Source organism: Narcine bancroftii, chromosome 6 (genome assembly GCF_036971445.1).
Source record: "Narcine bancroftii isolate sNarBan1 chromosome 6, sNarBan1.hap1, whole genome shotgun sequence".
NCBI classification, from domain to species: domain Eukaryota; kingdom Metazoa; phylum Chordata; class Chondrichthyes; order Torpediniformes; family Narcinidae; genus Narcine; species Narcine bancroftii.
The window spans coordinates 60,838,986-60,860,296 of record NC_091474.1 but is presented as its reverse complement, the minus strand read 5'-3'; the positions used below and the strand labels follow the sequence as shown (position 1 = coordinate 60,860,296).

Genomic DNA, 21,311 nt, shown 5'->3' with positions numbered 1-21,311 from the left:
GGCCACTTGCCCTTTCGAACATTTCAGCATTAACTTCAAGGGACAGCTCCTATCCACGAATCGGAACATCTACTTCCTGAGCATCGTGGACAAGTACTCACATTTCCCATTCGCTATCCCCTGCCCTGACATGACCACATCCAAGGTCATTAAAGCATTCAGCACAGTATTCACTCTGTTCAGATACCACAGCTCCGTTCTTAGTGACCAGGGATCCGCCTTCATGAGTGAAGAGTTGCAGCAATATTTCCTTTCCAGGGGCATAGCTATGAGCTACAAACCCCGCGGGAACGGGGAGGTGGAGAGGGAGAATGGTACGATCTGGAAGGGAGTCCTTTTGGCCCTCAAGTCGAAAGGGATCCCATATCCCAATGGCAAGAGGTCCTTCCTGAAGCGCTGTATGCCACCAGATCCCTACTTTGCACAGCAACTGATGCAACACCCCAAGAAAAATTGTTCTCCTTCCCTAGGAGGTCGGCTTCGAGAACCACGCTGCTGGCCTGGCTGAAGAAAAATTGTTCTCCTTCCTTAGGAGGTCGGCTTCGAGAACCACGCTGCTGGCCTGGCTGACGACCCCGGGGCCAGTGCTTTTCCAGAAGTACATTAGAACCCAAAGGCAGACCCACTAGTCAAGGAAGCGCGCCCCCTGCATGCACTGTTAAGGTACCTGGATGGATGGGACAATACAGTGTCCATCTGGGACCTGGCGCCAGCAGGGGCCCCAGCATGGGAGTTGCACCCAATTCTCTCAGGGAACAGCCAGTTGGCCCCAGGGATCACTCTGATAAACAAAGTAGTGATCCCACCTCCATCATGGCCCCCTGAGTGTCTCCCCCTCCCACTGTTACAAACAGAATCCACATTCCCTACGGATCCGGTACACACAGACACTGTTCAGCCCTCCAACACCCAGCCAAGCGAACAAGCCACCATTTCACTGGATCCAACAATACAGCCAGCAGTACTTCAGAGATCTCAGCGCCAAATAAATCTACCGGAGAGGGTGAACCTTTGAACTGCAAGACCTGTGCCAATGGACATTGCCCCGCATCACCCCACTGGACTTCATTCAAATAAGGAGTGTGGTAGAATGTGGTAGAACACTGTACTTCGGGCATATTCATGCATGTCATCACTGGGCTGGGCAGGCTGGCCTGCCTTCTGTACCTGTAACCCCTCTCCAAAAGATCTCTAATAAAGGCTGAGAGTCCTAGTGTGTTCCCTCATATCTGCCATGAACGTGAGCCAGTAGCATGTAGAGGCATATCTGGGTCTTCTGATCAATAAAACCTTCGACTCTTGCTTCATGTCTGCAAGTGGTCATTGATCACGCCACACTCTGCTCATTCTCAACTGGCTGTGTAGGATGTGCCACAGAACAGCCAATCACCATGAGAGTGCAACAGCATCTCAAAAGGGGAGAAGAGGAAGGAAAGGACACATTGAAGAGGGGCAAGAAGAAATTTCCTGAAGCCTCCTTGTGTTGAATAATGGAAGCTCATATTGGCTTAAAGCACAACAGGGACAGTAGAGAGAGAGAAAAAAAATCAGATACATCTGTCGCTAGCTTTCCATAATGCTGGAAGTGACAACCCTGTGATCTGTACTCCCATGGTCTGTGAGTAGGTGGAGGAGCTGGTGGTTAAAATATGGAATAAAACAAAAAAACTTCAATGAGAATCTTAATTATTTGACCTGTACCTGCCAAAGTCAGACTCCCCCCCCCCCGCCCCCCACCCCAGTGCTTAATTTTCATCTTATCCCTGTTGCTTTTAAAGTTGAGCTGAAAGATAAATGGACATTTCCTTTTGTTAATGCCTCTGTTTTGGTTGGAGGAGAGAAAGCTCGTGTCACATTTTGAATCCCCCGTCCAGTGCACTAATCACAGCAGAAAACTACCAGTTTCAGACAGGTAAGGAACTGCTTTCAAACTTGCCTCCAAAACATCGAAAAAGGGTCTGATGAGGAAGGGAGAAAGAAATGACACAACATGATGCATCTTGTTGCAGCAGGATGGAGCCTCACCATTTTCCAGATTAAAAATACTGCCAAAAATAAACGTTTGCTTCTCTTTCATAACATTAAAGTTTGGCAGAAAAAATACAATTATCAATTGTGTCATACTTTAATTTTTTGGGCAGCATGGTTAGCGTAGCAGTTAGAGCCACATTGTTACAGCACTAACAGTCGGGAATAGGGTTCAAATCCCATGCTGTCTGTAAGGAGTTTGTACATTCTCCCCATATCTGAGTGGGTTTTCCCCGGGGCTCCAGTTTACTCTCACCATACAAAACGATCTGGGATTGTAGGTTAATTGGATGTAAATTGGCCAGCACAGAGTTGTGAGCTGAAATGGCCTTTAACTGTGCTGTACGTCTAAAAAAAAAGATTTACACAGTAATCTGTGAAGACATGGATAACAACAGATCATATTATGCAGTTTGTTAGTTACACTTGGGATGTTGCAGAAACTTTTATTTTAGCCCTAAATGTCCCCTTTACAAAACATATTTATTACTTTATTTTCTAAATTATCAAGATATACAATCAATTACCATGAAAAAAGACATCATAAACAAAAGTCACACTGCACTAAATTTCTGTTCCTACTTTTTTGAGCACCCCCCCCCCCCCCACAACACTTTATCCCACTGACCTTCTCATCTCTCCAACTCACCCAATCCTCCACTTCCACTTTCTGAGACCCAACCCTCCACTTTCCCCCTTTGAAGTCCCCAAACCTCCACTTTCCCAGCTGATCAGCCCACCTCTTCTTCCCAAAACCATCCATCTCACCAACCTCCTCTATAAACCATGCCGGGTCTTTAGTATCCCCTTCGACCTTCACCTCTAGGAGACTAAATGCTCTGTCCTCACTAGAGGCCTCACTTTCATCCTTCACCCACACCTCAATAAGTTCCACTCACGCTACAATCTCAAACTCCTCTTCTATCTTCTCCATTTCTGTGCCTACTTCTTCAACCAGGATTTCCTCCCCCCCCCCCCCCCCAACCTCACTTAAGGCCCTTTCTCCTGCTTTAAGCCTTCTTCTCCTCTTGGACACCTCATTTGGTCATTTACTAGTTTTGGATCTTTTTATTTCCAACTGCCACTGAGACACCAAACGACTCGACTTCGTCACTCCCATCACTTATTTCAACCTCACCCCTCAGAATGTACTGCCTTCCACTCTCTTCACAACAATCCCAACCTCATTATCAAACACACAGTCAAGGGTGGTGTGGTTGTGATCTAGCGCACTGACCTCTACCTACTGAGGCCAGACACCAACTCTCAGACACCTCCTCTTATTTAGCTCTTCAACAGGACCCAACAAGAAATATCAAGCCACTATCTCACGTACCATCACTATGAGTCATCTCCTTTCTACAGCCTCTAGCCTCATTATTACTGCCCAGCTCTACCTCCTATCCATAATTCTCAATCCCAATTGTTTCCATGTGGTCCTGACCTACCAAACTGGTATCATCTACCCTCTCCATTTAGAGAGCTTCCTCCTCACCACTTCTTAGCCTTTTTCTTTTCTATCCTCCCATCTATGACCTGTTAGCCTGGACTTACCCCTTGCCTCTTCCTCTCATCTCCTCCCCCCACCTTTCTACTCAGGTGCCTCCTACCTTTTGCTCATACCTCGATGAAGGCCTCAGGCCCAAACTGTTGATTATCCTTTATTTCCTCTAGATGCTGTGTGACCTGCTGAGTTTCTCTGGCACTTTTCTGTCTTGCGCTATAATCAAAGTAACAGAAGCATATTATAATATTAAGCTTAACAGCACATATTTTAAAAAGCCAATTTTAAGTATGGCTCCTAAATATAGAATGGCTAAATTACACTGATGAGCATGCATACAGACTAAGAAATGACAAACAGCACATGGTCACATGGCTTCTTGGACCAAAAAACTGGAGGAACTCAGCTGGTCTTTTCGGCATCCATAGGAGACAAAGATATATTGCCAACATTTCAGGCCTGAGCTTTCATTCAAAGAATAAGTCAGAAATTTCAGAAAGTCTCAGAATTCAAGCAATGGGCCCCCACCAGGATCTCGGGTATCTGCACTGCATTGACTCCTGTCCCATTGTTTAAATTCTGAGACTTTCTGCTTCTGGCATATTCTGCTTATTCCTTGAAGAGGGGCTCAGGCCTGAAACAACAGCAATATACCTTTGTCCACTATAGACGCTGAAAAGACCTCCTGAGTTCCTCCGCATTTCGGCGTGTTTTTACTAAAATCACAGTGCCTGTAGACTTTTGTGTTTCACGTGGCTTTTTGGGCCAAATCTGCCATGTAATACATTCATAGGTGATCTGAATTTAACTTCAACTGAGAATTCCCACAAGATTCCTGGTAATCCTTTAACTCCCAGGTGTTAAATACCTGTCAAACTAAGAAATTAGCAATACAATTTTGGTACATTTTTTGATCCAAGATGAGGAATACATATTTATCTGTGCAAACACTCCAAGTTTATGTGTTTCTGACTTGCCTCAGCATGTCTGCATATATCAAAATAGTAACTTCAGATTTTGTTATTCCATAAACCTTTCACCAGCCTCCCTCATTGCACCACCATAAACATTGGGCCATTCAAAATCTGCTGCCCTAGTTCTAACTTGCACAATTTCCCCTTCACACCTCACTTTCTTATGTACCCACCTAACTGGTATTAATTTAAAATTTTCACACTATTTTCAAATCACTTCATAGCTTTCCTCATTCCCATATTCTCTATCCCTCTAATATCTCAACGATCCAACAATTTTGTCACTGATACGTAAGTAACAAACCACCAGGTTCATGCTTCAGGAACAGCTGCTACCACCCGCCCCCATCATCAGACTCCTCAACGATAAACTCAATCATGGACTCATTTAAGAACTCTTACTTTGCACTTCATTGGTTTTTTTCCCTCTCCTTTGTATCGCACAGTTGTCAACATTTCTTTACATGTCTAAATTGTGTACAAGTTTTTTTTTTGGCACTACAAATAAGTGGTAATTCTGTCTTGCCCACAGGAAAAAGAATCTGAGGGTTGTATGTAATGTCATAGCACAGATTAATATGTAGACCTCATCTTGGGATCAAAAAATGTACCAATATTGTTTTGCTAATTGTTTAGTTTGACTGGAACTTAACAACTGGGAGTTAAACGATTACCAGGAACCTGTGGGAATTCTGAGTTGAAGTTAAAATCAGATCACCCATGAATATATTACATGGCAGATTTGGCCCAAGAAGCCAAAATCTGAAATCTGAAAATTAGGCCCTGCAAAGGCCCCATGCTTTCTATTTCTAAATGACCTTCGCAGATTTTCCTATATACATTTTCCATAAATAGTTCTACCACTTTTAAAACAACTTTTTAAACTTTCGTTGATCAAGGTTTGGTTATTTGCACAAATATCTCATTATGGCCTTGGATTAAATTTAAATTTGTTAGCAATTCTGGGAAAGATCTTGAAATGTTTGTTGTATTGAATAAACACTACTTAGTATAGTTCTTTTTTAAAAAATCAACATGAAGCACAATTATTTCCAATTTTCTGTGCAGTCTATCACCTAGATGTTTTCCTTCTGTCGATAGTTCAAAACGTACATTTTCCTTCAAATCCCAGGTCACCTCTACTTCAGCCATTGTGCTGCTGTACATTGACAACACTTGCATACATGCATGTCCAGAGAATGAACCTCAATTCATCATCAACTCATTTACGGAAGTACCAAGAGAAAACGTGCCTAATACTTAACATCTGCAAAACAAAAATCCTCTACTGAGGATTCTATCACAACAGAAAACTTTTGTAAATAAGGCCCACTTCCTTCATGTTGGAGGTCATCTCTGAAAAAAGGCTGACATTGTTAAAATCAACAACGTCCTTCTCGGCTCTAGCGCACCTTTTGGCTAAATGAAGAAGATTATTTGAAGACCAAGACAAATTCCATGAAAATTGGCAATCCAATTTACTTATCACCCAAGTGATCCTTTTCCTCATGTTCATTTTAGAATTACAATTTATGTAAAAAAATGTATGTGCTTAAATACACCAAATCGACTTGCAAGATAAGCAAACCAGCATCAATGATCTTACCATGGCAAACAGTCCCAGCGATGGGACTGGTAATGTTATTTGTATGCCTGATACCAGATTCCTGAGATGATACTCAATTTAAACCTTCATGGTAAAAGATTACCAGATAGCCAGACTGATGATCTTAAAGCCACCTTGAAATGTGCAGCATCTTTTCCAACTCATAAAACCCCCTTGATGAAGCACTGATCAAAATTGATAGTGCTAAGAAACTCCAGTCAGGTATGAATAAAAATAACAGAAGCATGCCATTTGGTTCCCCCATGCCGACCTGTTCCCCACCCAATTTAATATAATCATTGCTAATTTTTATTTTAATGTCACTTTCCTTCATCCTTTACTGAATATACCGAGCACCTGAGTCCCCATAGCCCTCCTGGATAGGGAATTCCAAAGATCCAATACCCTTAAGGTGAAGAAATGTCTCCTCATCTCCATCTTGAATAGTTGATAGCTTATTTTGAGTCAGTTTTTTGGAAGCACAATGAAATAAATGGCCAAAAATGTGCACTTTCTCCCAAGTTATCAACTTGCCCACCGCATCAAGCATCCTGTGCTCCACCTATAAAAAAGCTTTCAGATCCCATAGTGAAGAAGAGAAATGTACAAAATAGCAGTGCATTGCACTTTACTTCCCAATTTTGTTCATTGGGACCAATTAAGTTACATTTCAAAAGTGGAATACATTACTATATTGCATATTTGATGCTGTTGATTTAAAAAAATAACAACTTCTAGCTCCTTATCTTAGTTAAAGTCTACAAGTTCAATGTGAACCTCCACATATTTTGGAAACTGGAAGATGAGGAATAATCTCTACAACAAAGGTAAAATTTAGCCCAGACTGACTGGATGGAATTCCATTTACCCTGGTTACAAGGGTTCCACCTCAGATGAGATGGGCCAACTCATTCACATTTGTTGTAAGCCTGGACCTACAGCTAAAATTGTTCCCAATTCAGCTCCTCCAGATCTGATCAGATGAATGCCTTGGAGTGAGGTGTGTGAAATGGGACAAACCTGGAGAAAATGCTTCTTCTGAAGTAATACTGCAATGAACGGATAGAGAGAACTTTATTCTGCATCTATGCAGCTATTTCTTCTATTAATACACATTTCCACCACCATTACCAGCATTCTTTTATGAGCACAATTCTTTGTAGTACCAGTGTACTGGGATATTTTTAAAATATTTTTAAAAACAAATTTCAACACCCATTGTAACAGTTAATAGAGCAGAGATCTGGTACAATCCAATTTACTTATCAGACAGGTTATGAAATGTATTATAATACTACCAGGTGGATGCAGACAATTTTTCTGGAGCTTTAAACCAGTAATAGCTTTGCAGTTTGCCTTTGTGACAAGAATATTTTGTAAGAGAACTCAGATCCTGTCATTTCGTGATACATTCCTTTGTACAGATGAACAGGCCAAAAAAAATGTCTTGTTTAAGAAGCTGTTATAAGAATAAGCACCATTTTTCACACACCAAATTGGTCTCATCAATTCAAAATAAGCTGTTGCCAGGTCTGAGAAAACAGGAAAGTGCAGATAAAGACTAAGCAATTTCATGTGATACTGTATATATGTCATGAGGTGAAGCCAACTGCATATTTAATGCTGTCCACGGGGCATTTTACTGTGTGTGAAGTATACAATGATGCATCAAAATGACTTTTGAGAGCAAAGCCACCTCAGAGGCATATGCCAAAATGAGGATCATTGTCAAATGGTGCAACCACCACACATACCAAATTTCTACAATGTCAAACATGATTGCATTGATTGCATAAAGAAACAAACCTCTTTGTAACAGTGAAAATGCAAGTGCAATTCTTTATTAAACTGGAGTACTGTGCATTCTGATTGTTTTAAATTTTCTGACAGGGATAAACAAACCACATCTCACTTTAACATTGTGTCATTTAACAGCATTTTTAAACATTGCCACCTTGTCATTTGAAACAAACCAGTTTGCACTGTGGGGTTCTTTTTTCAGCAAGCATTCAATCTGTTGTTTTACAGAACTGTTGTACTTCAAATGTCAAGTTGCCATGAAATTTACAATTATGATATTTCCAATGCTGTTAAAACACTATCCTGTTTCTTGCCTTGAAATGCCTGGGATGAAAAGATGATTTGTCAACATAATGAACCAAAAATTTATTCATGATTCTGTAAAGGTAGATGGTAAAATGAAGAACTTTGGAGGGGGGTTAGAAAACAATTTCTATAAATGGAAAAGCACTAAATGTGCACCATGGAATCAGGTTATTTTGACCAACTGGCCCTAAGACACATTTTATGTTCCATTGAATTTAGTGGAGTGATGGTTGGTGATTTCTCCTTCATCCAATTAGATATCACTGTCAAAAATGTTTAGCACATGCCATCTGTTACCTCTAATTTACCAAAGAAAAAAAGTTAAAGATGATGCACAGATCTGTAATTGCTCCTTTCAGAAGGCACCAAAGCTGTTTATCTTAAATTCAGGTTTGAAGTGCCATCATTATGGTACATTATTAACAACAAATTCCCACAAAAAAACCTGAATATTAACTGAGCAATCAATTTATCATTAATATCATTTGCTGGATAACAATCAGGCAGGGCTGAGAGAGAAAAGAAAGTGGGATTAAATGGGTCAATTTCTGACTGGGAGGTTGTGACTTATGGCTGATTGACACCTACATTAATGATTTGGATGAGGGAGCCAAATATACACTTTGGGTGATGGTACAAAACTGGGTGGCAATAAGTTCATGAGGGATGATGCATTGAGGCTTCAGGAGGATATGCACAGGCAAAATAAAGTTGAAAGCATATGGCAGATGGAATGTGTTGCAGAAAACAGGCATCAACGTAACCAAAAAGTAGAAATGCAGAATATTTTTGAATGATTAGAGAATGGAAGCTATTAGTACTCAGAAGGAACTTCTCATTCTTGCTCTCCCATACTATTAGGAAGGCAAAGTGGGGGCATGCAGAAAATCCACAGACATCTGTGTGACACCGGCAACATGAGGTGTGTGTCATAGGTTTTTCAAACCATAAATGACTACAAGTTAACACTGAGTGTGGGTGACAACAATGCCTCCCTTCCTGACATGGAAAATACCTTCTCTGCACTGTTCGATTAAAGAAACACATTGTGATACCAAGTAAACCCCTGCTTGCTCCTGAAGAACTGGCAGCCCAGCCCTCATAGCCACAGCTGAGGTGAAGTAGATCCTAACCAAGAGAACCCGTGCAAAGCAGCAGGATCAGACAACATACCTGGTTACATACTGAAAGAATGTGCAGCCCAGCTAACGGAGGGCCCAGCATTCAAGACAGCCACCATCATCCCGGTGCCCAAGAAATCAAAAGTAACTGAACAAAATGTCTACCACCCAAAGTGGAACTAGCCTCTGCAATCATGAAGTCCTTTGAGCGACTGGTAATGGAAAGCATCAAATCACACCTTCTAGCAAAGTCTATGTCCAAACTGGTCCACGGATAACGCTATAGTGTTGAACCTCCACTCCTTCCTGACCCACTCTTGTTTACTGACTTCAGCTCAGTGCTCAACAAGATCATACTTCAGAAGCTGGTAGATAAACTGTCCCATCTGTACCTGACTTTTTGACTGAAGGACCACATTCAGCCTGGACTGGCAGCAAAATCTCAGGCCCCATCACACTATGCACATGGTGCACCGCAGGGAGGTGGGCTCAGCCCGGTACTGTTCATACTGCTGACTCACGACTTCACTGCCAGATTCAGTTCAAACAGAATCATTTTTACGAATGATTCAACAGTAATTGGCCTCATCTGTTATAATGATGAGTCAGCCTTTGTTGGGAGGCTCATGAAATGGTGCAATAAAAAAAACCACAAGTCTCAAAATGGAAAAGATAAAGGAGATGATTGTGGATTTCAGGAGGATGAAGGTGATCCACGCACCACCCTCCATGGTAGAGAGTTGAGGGCACACAGTTCCTTGGGGTGCGTATAATGGATGGCCTATTTGGATCTACCACATCTCCTTGTTAGTCAGGAAGGTGCAGCAGTGCCTATAGTTCCTGGGAAGGTTGAAGAGTGTGTTGGGCACTATCAGTTGCTCCAATAATTACAAGGACAAAGACTAATGGGAACGATAGGCTTTATTGCACAGAAGACTTGAGTTGGCCCAGATCCAAACTAGGGAAGTGCAGGGAAGGGAAAGGTGGCCCGATCTTTATGGCCTGGGTCCCAGGGGAGGAGACCAGGTAAGAGTGTCATCAGGGGGTGGGCCAGCCCGAGCCAATTAGCATATACAATCCATACCATTACAGAGGGTAAGACTGCTATCAATATCTATAGAAATTTGCCAGGGTTTCCAATGTCACATCAAACATTCACAAACTCCTGAGGAAGTAGAGGCACTGATGTGCTTTCTTCATGAAGCCACTAGTGTGTTTGGTCCAGGAAAGATCCTCTAAGAGAGTGACTCCCAAGAACTTAAATTTGCTCACCTTCTCCTCTTCTGATCCTATAATAATCACTAGATTGTGCTCTTCTGGTTTTCCCTTCCTGAAGTCAGACTGGATGTCAATACAGCGGATTATTAAAATGGCTGAGATCATTAGGGTCCCCCTTTTCTCTACTGATGACATTCGCCAGGAGTAAGGCATAAAAAGGGCCCAAAGAATATTTGAGGACGTCTGCCGTTCACCACACAGAATCTTTAACCTTCTTCCATCAAGGAGGGACAGGAGCTTCAAAATCAGGACTGCCTAATAATTTCTTGCCGCAGGCTATGAGATAGATGAATGATATCCTGTAACCTTGGGTTTCTTGTTAATACAATTGAGTAAATTATTTCAGAACATTTATATGTATTTATTTTACATTTTATTACTATATTTGTATGTGATTATTACGTGCTGTGTGAAAAATATATCATGTGTGTATATGTATACACTATGATCCAGAGTCCGCAAGCATCGAATCCACGCTGCTGAAGACCCAACTGCGCCTGGTGGGTCACGTCTCCAGAATGGAGGACCATCGCCTTCCCAAGATCGTGTTATATGGTGAGCTCTCCACTGGCCACCGAGACAGAGGTGTACCAGAGAAGAGGTACAAGCACTGTTTAAAGAAATCTCTTGGTGCCTGCCACATTGACCACTGCCAGTGGGCTGATATCGCCTCCAACCGTGCATCTTGGCACCTCACAGTTTGGCGGGCAGCAACCTCCTTTGAAGAAGACCGCAGAGCCCACCTCACTGACAAAAGACAAAGGAGGAAAAACCCAACATTCAACCCCAACCAACCAATTTTCCCTTGCAACCGCTGCAACCGTGCCTGCCTGTCCCACATTGGACTTGTCAGTCATCAACGAGCCTGCAGCAGACGTGGACATTCCCCTCCATAAATCTTCGTCCGCGAAGCCAAGCCAAAGAGAAAAGAGAGAGAGAGAAGATCCAGAGAAATGCTGTTTTGTCTGGTTGTATATGTACAGTCCGATGATAATGAATGTGAACTTGTATTTGGATGTTGAAGGAATCAGGAGAAAAGGGTTAGTGTGGCAATGTGATTGAGGCTGGAAGTATCATCAGTTGATGGCCTACACCAGATTCTAATACTTAATGATTGTTTATAGTCTGTCAGGTCACTCGTCGGAGTGCAACTGGCAGCATATAACTAACTGTCGCTTGGTCAGGCGGTTGGTGACTAAACTGGCTCCCCCACCAGACTTGCCTGGTGTGAAGAGTGTTTAGACACACCTGTCAAAGGGCAGACAAACCCTCTTGTAGGGTCAACGGCCATCTAGTAAATGCGTGCCTTGAAGCGTGGAAATGGCATCTCTTGCATCAAAGTTGGTCTGGCCATTCTCCACAATAGAACTTCCCCCCGGCTATCTTGGACCTCACCATGCCATTGGATCCAGGAAGGGACCTGTGCAACCCCTTCTCACCCAAATCCATTCATTCACACACACACACACACACACACACACACACACACACACACACACACACACACACACACACACACACACACACACACACACCCTCATGTCAAACCCAACAAACTGGCTGAAAGGAACTATCATCATCCTATGGGATGGAGAGCCGGAATGGTTTATGGTATTCTTTGACTGGCATCATGGCAACTTGTATCTATTCATAAGAGCAGACAGGATCACCTTCTGTGGTACACAGGGTATAAGATTAGAACAGGTGAGTGGACTAGTGAAGTAGATGCAGTTGGCATTATAAATTTTCCAGTTACCTCAACCACACCTCTTGCCACCCAGTCACCTTCAAGGATGCAATTCCTTTTTCTCAGTTTCTCCATCTCCACTGCATCTACTCCCAAGAGGAGGCTTTCCATTCCAAGACACCAGAGATGTCTTCTTTCTTCAGTTGACATGGTTTCCCCTCTACTGCCATCAATTCAGCCCTCACCCGCATCTCCACCATCTCCCGCACATCTGCCCCCACCCCCCCCGACCCCAAGATGCAACAAGAACAGGATTCCCCTTGCCCTCACCTACCACCCCACTGGCCTCAGCATCCAACATATCATTCACAATTTCCACCACCCACAACAGGATCCCACCACCAGACAGATTTTCCCCTCTATGCTTTCTGTAGAATTCACTCCTTCATCCCTTCCCACTATTACCCCCCCATCCAAGTACTTACCCCCTATCACCATGAGAAATGCTACCCTTGTCTTTACACTCCTTCCCTCATCACCATTCCAGACCAAAACAGTCTTTCCAAGTGAAGCAACATTTCACTTGTGAATCTGTTGTGGTCATTTGTTGTATCTGGTTCTCCTGGTACAGAATCCTCGTCATCGGGGAGACTGGACACAGACTAGGGGAAAGCATTTCAGAAAGCATTGCGGAAACAGCAAGGATCTCCCAGAGACCAGTGTTATTCCATCGCATCAGCACTTCAATTCCACACCCCAGTGACACAGACATGTCTGTCCTTGGCCTCGTGTGCTGCCAGGTTGAAATGACACATGAATTGGAGGAACAATGCTTTATATTCTGACTTGGCAGTCTTCACCAGACAGCATCAATTGACGACCTCCAAATTTTGTTTACCCACCCCGTTTTCTTTTTTCTCCTCTCCCATCTTGCTTTTCCTCATGCTTCTAATTCCTCTTTCATCTGCCTGTCACCCAACCCTTCCTTTTTCCAGCTCCTACCCCTTTCCCTTAAATTCCTCTGCCCTTTCTCCCTATCCAAGTCTTCATTCCTTTCTTCCATCTCCCACTGGCATTCACTAATCACCTGCAAGCTGATGCTCCTCACCTTTGCCCCTCCCATGCCCACTTTCTTTTTCGGGAGTCTGCTGACATTTGGTATTCCTGATGAAGAGATCTGGCCCAAAACATCGACTCCCTATTGATTTCCATGGATCTGCTGGAGCACATTTTTTTGTGTACTTTAAATTTAAATGTAATTTTTGACATACAGCTCTGTAACAGGCCATTTCGGCCATCAAGTCCGTGCCGCTCAATTTACACCAAATTAACCTCCACCCTGGTATGTTTTGAATAGAGGGAGGAAACTGGAGCCCCTGGGGAAAACCCATGCAGGAATGGGGAGAACATACCAACTCCTTACAAACAGCGCAGGATTCGAACACTGGCCCCGATCGCTGGTGCTGTAAAGGTGTTGTGCTAAACGCTATGCCAACTCTGCCACCCTCCTACGCCAAAATACAGTATTTGCCACATTTACGAAACATTTAACTGATAGAATAGAAAGCCACATTTCCTTGTTTACTGGCATATGAAAGCACTAAATCACTAAGAACTGTAAATAGATTCCTCTAGCACTTTTGTGTATTGTTCCAGTTCTCCAGCATCTGCAAACATCTTGTTTACCTCAGGATCACTTTATAATAACTTCCCTAAATTTAATGGAACTGAGTCACAACATACAAATCTTTTGATTTTGTTAAAGAATGGATTTCTGCTATAATGACCTGCAAGTCTTACCTTTATCTATCAAGATATTAATTTGCTAATGAAAAGTGATACAGAATTTTTATTTTTACACAATAAAAGCTGAGGAGATTGTTATTCCATTTACAAAGAGTGATGAAAAGATGATAAAATCAACTTTTCAAAATAAATAAACCAGGATATTTGAAGACAAAAGAGGCATCCTTTGCAGCAGATGATGGCATCTGAAACAAAATAATCACATACTCTGAACATGCTGTTATTTTATGAATCCATTGCTTTTTACACAACCCTTTCGTTCTGGGACATTTGCTCCTTTTTAGTAGAATGCCTGCTGTCTAAAAATGCTCCGAAATGGAATGGGGGGGTGGGGGGGGCATTCCAGTCCCAGCTTTTTCCTGGCAGCAAACCTAGTAACAGTCCCGGAATACTGGTTGTGTAAAAGGCACTTCTGCCATTCTGAGACCAATTCAGGTAAGGATGTGTATGTGAACCATAATTTTTTTTAGTGTATTTATGGGTAAGCATTTAAAACTTGGACAAAACATGCAAGTAGGACAACGAGAAAAATCTTTTTCTTAATAATACCGCTGTCCGGCTCTCTCCCGATAGCCCGATGTTTGCTCTCTGTTGCTGTGGGCTGCTCATGGAGAGGTGTGAAGGTAATCACAGAGTATGGCTGGATCCAGCACCAACCTGGCAAGGTATCAATCCAAATATATCACTGATTTGACACTAGGTCTGCTAGAAGGAGCTGCAATTATACAGCAAAAGTAAAAGGCAGAGTCAATCTGGCTAACAGCTAGTTCACAAGGCAGGCACTTGGGGTTTAGCCCATCTCTGATGTCTATGCATGCCCCTAAAAATACAGAAGTCTGAAATGAGCTGTAGATGAAATGGCTGGAGCTGGAGAGGAAATTATCTGGTGGTGAAATAGTGATACATCTTCTACTAGACTCACTGTTTCATAAGGTGGGTGAAGCACTGATGTATTGCAAAGAGGAGAATGAGAGAGGATTTAATTCATAAATAAATAATTCATGGTTTTGACAGGACAGAAGGGGGGTTTGAATGATAGAAGGTCTTTCAAAATAGGGCTTGATCATTCATGAATAAGATAAAGAATCTGGAACTCTACAGAAGGAGGGTGTGAATGTTCAGCTACTGAATGTATTCAAGACAGTCACTGACAGACCAGATATTAAGGGAGAAGAGATTAGTGTTAGGGAGTGGCATGGTGATAAAAGACCAGCCCCCACATGGATCCCAACGCCATGCTCTCAACTGTCCCCAGGTCCTCTAGTCATCTTGTGCTGCGAGCAAGCTGGTCTGTGGGTTTGTCCTCAGTTTGAACAGTCTGAAGCCCACTGCCCTGCTCCCCCTCTGCACCATGATAGCCTGCCACGAGCCCCCAGCAATAGATCATGGTAATTAGTGAGGTATGTGAGTGGAAAGATCAATACTTGTAGTAGATTTTACCACGCTCTTTTATACATAGTGGACATGTGTTTTATTAAATTGTACGCGTTTTTTCCCCCATGTTCTTTTATAAATTGTGTGCTCCACCCCCCCCCCCACAATTTTTATAATTTGTGTGAGTTGTTTTCCCATGGTCTTCTATTGATTGTGTGTTCTTAATTACAGTAACGATTGATAGTAAACCCTTGTGTCCAGTCTCGTCTCTCACGAACCTAACACTTTCTCAACACAACAATGACCAGTGTGGGGAGAGTGTTACTGTCAGTGTTACTCATCATTATCAGCTTAATTTTAATCTCGTATACAAATCAGGGGGAATATTTTTGGGAAAAACAAGTGGGTCTAACATGCCGTCAAATACAGTATGTTATATGTGACACTAGACATCGACACTGTTGAGTTACACGTCTCGCCTCTTTTGCTCGTGGAATGCCAGCTTACTGTGTAAAAAGACACACTGACCCAGAAAAATGCCAGATTTGCTCGTTTCAGCGTAAATGATCAAAGCCAGCTTAATGGTGGGTCTTCCTTTTGGAAATATTGTGGAATTACTGAGTGAAAAACAAATGATGCACAAATATTTTAGAATATACTGCAGCAGTTTGGTTCATTTGGGTTGGGGAGTTCTGCCAACTTACTGTGAGGGAGTAAAAGATTAGTGAGGGATAAAATTGGACCCCTTGTAGATAGCGAAGGTAGGCTGAATGAGAAGTTAGAGGAAATGGGGGAAATTTTGAATGATTTCTTTGCCTCAGTATTCACTAGGGAAAAAAATATTGAACTAGTTGAAGTAAAGAAAAATAGTGGGGAGGTCATGAAGCATATAAGAATAACCAAGGAGGTAGTGATGGCTGTGTTGAAAAAGATAAAGGTGGATAAATCTCCGGGACCAGACAAAATATTCCCAAGGACACTCAGGGAGGCTTGTGGACATATAGTGGGGCCATTAACAGAGATATTTAGGATGTCACTGGTCACGGGGGTAGTGCCAAAGGATTGGAGGGTGGCGCATGTGGTTCCGCTGTTTAAGAAAGGGTCCAAATGTAAACCTGGGAATTATAGGCTCGTGAGTCTGACGTCTGTGGTGGGTAAGTTGATGGAAAGTGTTCTGAGGGATGGTATTTACAAATATTTGGAGGTACAGGGATTGATAGGGAGTAATCAGCATGTTTTTGTCAGGGGTAGATCATGCTTGACAAACCTGATTGAGTTTTTCGAGGGGGTTACAAAAAAGGTTGATGAAGGGAAAGCTGTGGATGTTGGCTATTTAGACTTTAGTAAAGCTTTTGACAAAGTTCCCCACAGGAGGTTAGGAAAAAAGGTGGAGGCATTAGATATAAATAAGGAGGTAGTGAAATGGATTCAGCAATGGTTGGATGGGAGGTGTCAGAGAGTAGTGGTAGAAAATTGTTTGTCCAATTGGAGGCCGGTGACTAGTGGAGTTCCTCAGGGATTAGTCCTGGGTCCACTATTGTTTGTGATATATATTAACGATCTGGAAGTAGGGGTGGAGAATTGGATAAACAAGTTTGTGGATGATACAAAGATTGGTGGTGTTGTGGACAATGAGGAAGATTACCGTAAATTAAAAGGTGATTTAGGAAGGCTGGAGGTGTGGGCTGAGAAATGGCTGATGGAATTTAATACAGATAAGTGTGAAGTGTTACATTTTGGAAAGGCAAATCTAAATAGGTCATATGCATTAAATGGTAGGCTATTGATATGTGCAGAGCAACAAAGGGATTTAGGAGTGATGGTAAATAGTACCCTCAAGGCTGATACTCAGGTAGATGGTGTGGTGAAGAAGGCATTTGGAATGTTGGCCTTCATTAAATTGGAGTATTGAATTCAAGAGTAGGGAGGTTATGGTGAAATTGTACAAGGCATTGGTGAGGCCAAATTTGGAGTACTCTGTACAGTTTTGGTCACCAAATTATAAGAAAGATAAACAAAATAGAGAGAGTACAGAGAAGGTTCACGAGAATGTTGACAGGATTTCAAGGTTTGAGTTACAGGGAAAGGTTGTGCAGACTAGGGCTTTTTTCTCTGGAGCGTAGAAGATTGAGGGGGGACTTGATAGAGGTGTTTAAGATTTTAAAAGGGACAGATAGTAAATGTGGATAGGCTTTTTCAATTAAGAGTGGGGGAGATTCAACTAGAGGGCATGGTTTAAGATTGAAGGGGGAAAATTATAAGGGGAGCATGAGGGGAAATTTCTTTACGCAGAGGGTGGTGGGGATGTGGAATGAGCTTCCGGCAGACATGGTTGAGGCGGGATCATTGGTTACATTTAAGGAAAGACTGGATAGTTACATGGAGAGGAGAGGACTGGAGGGGTATGGACCGGGTGCTGGTCACTGGGACTAGGAGGGTGGGAATTTGTTACGGCATGGACTAGTAGGGCCGAACTGGCCTGTTCTGTGCTGTAAGTGGTTATATGGTTATATATGCCTGCCTAGGGTAAATCAGTATTGTCACTCTGCATTCTGCTGAAGTGGTTCTGAAGGCAGCTGGTGATGCACTGAATGAATCTCAGAGAAAAGCACCAGATTGCTTGTTAGCTCTCTAGCTCTAGGCAATAAGCTAATGTTATTCATTTAAATTGGAATTGGGACATGTCCTACAGGTGACTTGGCTCTGTTTCTAATATGGAGAGTATTTGTGGCTTAATCATTTTTCCCTCGTAGCAGCAATGAGAACTATTATTTTCTCACAAGAGAAAAATGCCAATTTACAATTTCAGGTTATACACAAATGCATTAAAATATTTATCAGGCTCACTTGGAATCATGCAACTGAACAGTTCAATTTTTCCTCAAAAAATAAACTAAAAATCACTACTATTGTTTTGTATAATCAGATTGAGTCATCAGTTCTCATTTTCCTCTCAGGCATGATTCACAAGGCAATCAGATTCCAAGTTTGTAGCTTGCCTATAAGTCATTGAAGAGCATTCTCCTTAATAAATGCAAATACAGAAAAAAAACAACACACAAAAAAAATAAGTTCAGCACATACCGAAGCTCAAACCAGAGTGATTTAAGAAGCAAGAATATCCGATCAAAGCAAGGTGACAAGGAACAGTCATAAGCACATGAATGAAGCAGGCATACCTGAACTGCATGCAGGCATTTTCTGGTGTATTTCACCTTTGGTTCTAGACAGAAGGTGTGGGAGATGTCAGCAGAGTCCTTCACAGATTGCTGAACTGCCAAGCACCAGGGAGTGCCGCTAGCCCTTCACAAGAACATAAGGTCTCCTCTTTCAGCCCAACCAACCAAACTCATGGAACTTATTGGCCCAACTGGACCTCTGGTTTATTGAGACCCTGGGAAGGAATAATGCAGAAAATTTCTGATAGCAGTAATTAGTAATGTTCCGAAGTTATCTCAGTTCAGTGATAATATAGTCATTTTTTGAAGGGTCGTCGAACTGTAAATCCTCTCTTCCAAATATTTACTACTTCCTTGGTAAGTTTGCAAAGACACAAAAATTCAAGTTCAAGTTTATTATCATCTGACTGTACATATACAATCCAATGCAGCAATGTTTCTCTGGACCACAGTGCACACATAGCCACACAATGCACAGCGCATAATAATCACCTATCAACACAAAGATATCATTTAAAATAAATATTTATAAATATTTTGGAATTATTTACTCAGTTACAGGATGCTGTTCATTAATCTCACAGCCTACAGTTATTTCCCCCAGCACGGTAGATCTGATTTTGATGCTCCTGTACCTCCCTCTTGATGATATTGGGTCATAGATACTGTGTGCTGGGTGGAAAAGGGTTTCTATAATTCTTTGAGTCTTATTTAAGCCACACTCCTGGTAACTATCATCAATAGATGAAAGGCAGATCTCAGTGTCCTTCTCAGCCATTTTGATGATCCTCTGTATTGACTTCAGGTCTGATGCTTTGCAGCTACCATACCACACAATAAGGTAGCCAGACAGGAGGCTCTCAATTTCAAAAAGTTATCAAGATTTGGGGGGTGGAGGGTGAGTGATGGTGGTTTACGGTAGGGGTGTCAGAAGCCTTTCCCTGCTCAACCTCCTGAGGAAGTTTAGGAGCTTCCTGACCAATGAGGGGTTGTAGATCCAGAATAGATCATCCTTTAAGTGCACACAAAGGAACATTGTGTTCTCCACTCTCTCCATATTAGAACCATTGACATGTAATGGAGAAAGTGGAGAACACAAGAGCACTTTTATCCTCCCGAAATCCAAAATCATCTGCTTTGTCCTGTCAACATTGAGACTCAGGTTGTTGTTCTCACTCCATTTAGTGGACAATGAAGAGTTTACAACCAGAAATTATAAAAGGATCTTGATGAATTGGGAAAGTGGGCCAAGGAATGGCAGATAATCTCTGACAGATGTGAGGTATTGCATTTTGGTAAATTAAATCTAGGCAGTAAATGGCAGGGCCTTATATAGTCTAATAGAACAGAGAGACCGAAGGGCACTTAGTTCCTTGAAAGTGGCAATATGGAAAAGGAGGTGAATGAGTTTGGCATGTTTGCTGGCATTTGTCAACACAGTGAGTAAAGAGTTGGGATGCCATGCTACAAATGTACAAGATATTTGAAGTATGTGCAGTTCTGGTTGCCTAGCCACAGGAAAGATGACATTAAACTGGAAGTGGTGTAGAAAAAAATTCATGAAAGCATTACCGTGACTGTCAAGTATTGAGTTATAAGAATAGGCTGCGGTTTTTCTCCCTGGAAAATAGGAGGCTGAGAGATGACCTTATAGAGGGGTATATAAAATCACGAAGGGCATGGATAAGGTAAGTAATAATCTTTTTCTTGGTATAGGGGAATCAAAAATTAGAGGGAATAGGTTTCAGGCAAGATGGGAAAAATTTAAAAGGAGACAACATGATGAGGAGGGGCAAGTTGGACGTCATCCCATAGAGTTCCTGGACCAGGAAAGTCAAAAACAGTTTAAAAAGGAAGTATAAACACTAAAAATAGTAAGAATAGATAAATAAAGATTCCTATCTGAAAATAATGGGTAAGAAATATGCCAAAGACAGCCAGAAAGGCAGAAGGAACGGTCAGCACCCGATCCAGCCCACCTCGTGGAGCCCAGGATAGCAACGTTGAGCCCAGGCCCAAAGCCCAGGTTGTCTCAACAACAGAGGCTTGACTCACAGATGTGGCCTAAGCTTGCCCGGGAAAACAGCATGACGTGAGGCCGACCCGGGAAGGAGAAGCAATGCAGTCTCCGATTGATCGTTGGGGGGTGAGGGGCCTGCGGAGAGGTCCGAGCCTCAGGAGGGGTGGGGTGGGTGTGTCGCACCCCTCCCTCCCGATGACAGTGAGAGAAGAGCGCCTGGGAGTGGAATGCTACAAATGGTAGGAGCCAATTGTAGGAGGACATAGGAGACCTCGGTCCCGCGTCAGTAGATGGCTTTGATGGGATTCCAGCGAGGTGGAAAGTGATGAGATTGGAGGCAGCGTCAGGAGGAAAGAGGAGGGAAGAGCTAGGATGCACGAGGGAAACAAGATGGCACCAACAATTGTATTCCTTTGGAAAAAATTATGTATAGTTTAAGGAATAGAGTTGAAATTTTTTTTATAGTATTTCAAAACCATATATGGATTTTATGGATAATTTTCCATCTACCTCTTCTATCTTATCGACTCCTCTTAATTAGTAATTTTTAATAACAATGATTGTCTGTGCTAATATTATTGTATATTCAATAGTATGGTATTTCTTTATTTTCTTTCCTTTTCTTACT

At 42.3% G+C, this 21,311-nt stretch overlaps 1 protein-coding gene across 10 annotated transcripts in view; it reads right to left on the bottom strand.

The window, feature by feature from the left end:
• sipa1l2 (signal induced proliferation associated 1 like 2) overlaps nt 1–21,311 on the bottom strand; it is a 664,341-nt gene that overhangs the window by 461,249 nt on the left and 181,781 nt on the right. For 9 of the 10 annotated variants that reach the window (XM_069885039.1, XM_069885037.1, XM_069885038.1 and 6 more), the window contains one exon: nt 3,652–3,748. The gene's annotated coding sequence lies outside the window, so the exon portion shown is untranslated. Of the gene's footprint in view, nt 1–3,638; nt 3,749–21,311 lie in introns of all 10 variants that reach the window. The other variant, XM_069885041.1, reaches the window with a different exon arrangement.